Here is a 3,635-nt window from a genome sequence, read left to right on the forward strand (position 1 = left end):
ACAATGCTTTTACTTCTGTAAACTATCCACGATATCAAGTTACCTATGTTCAACGCATGAAATAGAATAAGAAGAAAAGATATCAGAACACCAAGAGAGATCAAGCTCCAATGCATGAAAGCAGCTGCAAGAAAAAGATGGTAACATGTAAAGATCAATCAAAATTACCTTCACTGACTAAGCACCCAAATTTACCTCAACAACTCTTCAGATAATTCTCACATTACTATATTGATACTGATAGTACATGAGTATAAATAACTAAGAACAATAGGTGAAAGTGTAATTCATTTAAACTACTACACACACAAAAGTTAACTGAGCCAATTACAACCATATATACCTGTGGACCGGGGCGTATTGTGAGAATTCCAACATATATGAGTTGGAATACCTGCATTGAAGAATGTATGGCTCCAGTAGGCCTCTGAAATTTGCAACCATTGAAAATTTGAGTTTCTTCTTCATTCGTGTCGATCAGGAAAGTGAAATGGGTACTGAAATGTGCTACTGACCAACAAAGCATGTTATTTGTAATCTGCAGGTAATTAAAGACCAACAAAGAATCTGTTCCTTTTGTCTTAATTGTATGTGAGCCTTGTAATAAACTACTAGAATGTTGTACATATCCGGAGAGATTCTGAGAATGTTTCATGACATGGAAAAGACCATCAAAGTTAACTTACCATTCATGTAATTTTAAGGACCAAAGTAATCCAAGTCTCATGTTAGAGTCTCCAATCCTAACATTGAAGAAGGTATGGCTCCAGTAGGCCTATAAAATCTGCAACCACTTCAAAGAACAAACAAATAAGGACTCAAATGTCACTCCACTTTACAGAAAATAGTATTAATTGGCAGTACAATATCAGGGAATACAACTACAAAAGTGGAATAATTACACCAATACTTTACAACAAAGTAATATACATACTCAACTTTTGTAACGAAAAGATGCAAGCATTATAATATCTAGGCATAGAACTAAACCCAGGGAACACTTTTTGTATTGCACAAAAACTCAATGAAATGTTTCCCAATTGTCTAACTAAAGACCAGATATATAATAAAACTAATAGTTAAGCACACTGAATACATGAAAGCTCTTTCTCATATATATAAAAGGGCTAAATACTGGTTACTACCCTGTGGTTAGGTCCAAAATCAATTCAGTCCCTGAACTTCTAATTTTATCAAAAACACCCCTGCAGTTTCAATTTTGATATAATAGGTCCAATTTGTTAGTCTTCCGATACTTAAGTTATTTAACTTGTTGACGTGGCTCATATATGGCCTATGTTTTATGATGTGGTATTGAGGTGGCATGCATAGTCAATTTAGGAGTGGGTCTCACTATTAGAAATCTATCAAATAAAAAGTTTTTCATCAAATAATCCAACTATAAGTTGAATCCATAGCAGAATATTAACGAATTGGACATATTAGATCAAAATTGAAAGTACATGGGTGTTTTTGATGAAATTAGAAGTCCAGGGACTGAATTGATTTTGGACCTAAACCATAGGGTAGTAACCAGTATTTAGCCCTATATAAAACAAAGCATCTCAACTGATATGGAGTTGGTGGTTTCCTTGAGTAAAACAAAGCAACCTCACACAGTAAAGAAGTGATTTTCTGGGACTAGAAAATCACAATAAATTGATTTTCAAAAAAAAAAAAATCACAATAAATTGATCTAGCCCATTTAATCCATATGCCATCAACCATTAATCACATAACTAGGTTTAATACACAACCGGGCTTAACAAAAAATACCCTATTAAATCAAAAAAATAAAACTAAATCGCCACAACAATCCATAAAGACTGGTCAAAATTTGTTTTTTTTTTTTTTTTAAAAGGACTCATACCGCAAGCCAAGATTCTCCTTTCCATCTCCTCTTGCATCTTCTACGCCTGAAACCCAGCAAATAAATAAGCTTAAAATCCTAGAGAATCAACCACATATCTTCAATTTGAACAAACCCAAACACATGGAGAAAGAGAAGAGGAAACTAGTACCAATTGGTGAGCAGATTCGACTGGGTGAAAGCCAACAAGGTTGCTTTTGACTCTATTAAGACCATAATGGAGCGTATCATTCTGGGTCCCTTCGATTTGGTGCTCAATGTTCTTGGGTGCCTCCTCTGCTTTCAGTTTACCACTCGTCAAACCCCCAAATCTAATAACCCTAACTTTCAGTAGAACGAATGCTCTTCCAACCCAGACGGAGTAAAACCTGAGCACCACCAACAACAAGCAAGTGGTTATAAACTTGAGCCAATCAAATGCTCTTGAGCACCAAAAGAACAAAGACAATGAACTTCTCCTCAAAATTTAAAACCCGAAGTGGATTTGAGCACCAAAAGAATAAAGACAATGAATAAGAGCAGTGAAATCTCAAATTTAACTCACCAATCAAATGGATTTGAGCACCAATCCCTAAACCCGTGAAAACACCCTTTCCTCCTCCTTTAACTCAAACCCAACTCGATTGGTGATAACTCAATCCCTTTTCAGTAGAACGAAGAATCCCTAAATCGAACCCAACTCGAACCCTAATCGAGTTGAACCCAACTCGATTTGTGAGAACCCAATCCCCATTTTCAGCAGAACGAAAAACCCCCAAATCGAACTCTAATCGAGTAGAACCATAATCCAGACTTAAAAGATGGTGATTTGTGATGGCTAAATGTTTTGAGAAGATGGTGAGCAGAGCTCCAGGTTTTGCTCGAAGTGAAGAAAAGCTTGGGGTTTTTCTCTCAGACATGAAAAACAACTAAGGCACTAACTTTGTTTAAGTGTGCCCTCAGTTGTCTAAGGCATTAACCTCAGTAGTCAGACAACGTATAGATACATTTACGTTGTCTGAATTGCTACATAGCTGAAGGAACAAAAGATGAAAATTTCCTGCTTGTGCAATCAAAATGCCAGTTTTGGCGCTTAGGCTAGGCATTTCTCATTCACACAACAGAAATAGTTCATTATGTTGTAGGAGCTTGCAAGCATAACAAACCATTGAAGCTAAATTTGCTCATTCGGGGGTGGGAATGAATGCCATTTTGGATGAGCCATTTCTCCCGCCTAGTGCAAATCACAAACTCATTTCTCCCGCCTAGGATTACCATCGCACATTCACACAACAAAAATAAGCCATTCCGTTGTAGGAGCTTACAATCGTGTACCAGCATTTCAATCAAATATTGGCCTTTTTGGTGCTACTCACTCACATTTTGGGGTACATCTGATTTTCTTCCAAACTTGCACAACGAAAACAAAAAAAATGTGTTGTATGTTATTTTGCAACTTACTCTCATACAACATATACAACTATACTGTTGTGCAAAGTGAGTCAAAATTTCGACCCAAATTTGAGCAAGGTGAGGGGGAAATTTTTTTTTCATTCAGACAACAGACAAATCCTTATAACTATTGTACAATAATCTTGGACCCAAAAAAAATTGATTTATAACCTCCTTATACAACTAAATCTCATTAAACCTGTTGTGTGAAGCAGTTTCAGTGATCACATGACGAAATTTTTTTTCCGTTGTCTAAAAAGTGTAGCGTGATAAGGATTTTGGCATAGTGAATGTGGGACAAGAAGTCCCATTCTAGTCTAGAAAGGCTTATTAT

General features: G+C 36.2%; 1 long non-coding RNA gene across 4 annotated transcripts; it reads right to left on the reverse strand.

Moving 5' to 3' along the window:
• Positions 1-362: 362 nt before the first annotated feature.
• LOC133741103 (uncharacterized) lies at positions 363-2,824 on the reverse strand. Of its 4 annotated transcripts, none has more exons than XR_009861606.1 (5): positions 2,415-2,824; positions 2,022-2,238; positions 1,871-1,916; positions 687-793; positions 363-538 (listed from the first exon to the last, which is right to left on the reverse strand). It is a non-coding gene; the product is annotated as an uncharacterized LOC133741103 (long non-coding RNA). The 4 variants fall into 4 exon arrangements; XR_009861605.1 differs by having other exon boundaries at positions 364-538; positions 687-784; XR_009861604.1 differs by having other exon boundaries at positions 363-793.
• Positions 2,825-3,635: the final 811 nt, after the last annotated feature.

The sequence above is a fragment of the Rosa rugosa genome, chromosome 3 (genome assembly GCF_958449725.1).
Source record: "Rosa rugosa chromosome 3, drRosRugo1.1, whole genome shotgun sequence".
NCBI lineage: Eukaryota > Viridiplantae > Streptophyta > Magnoliopsida > Rosales > Rosaceae > Rosa > Rosa rugosa.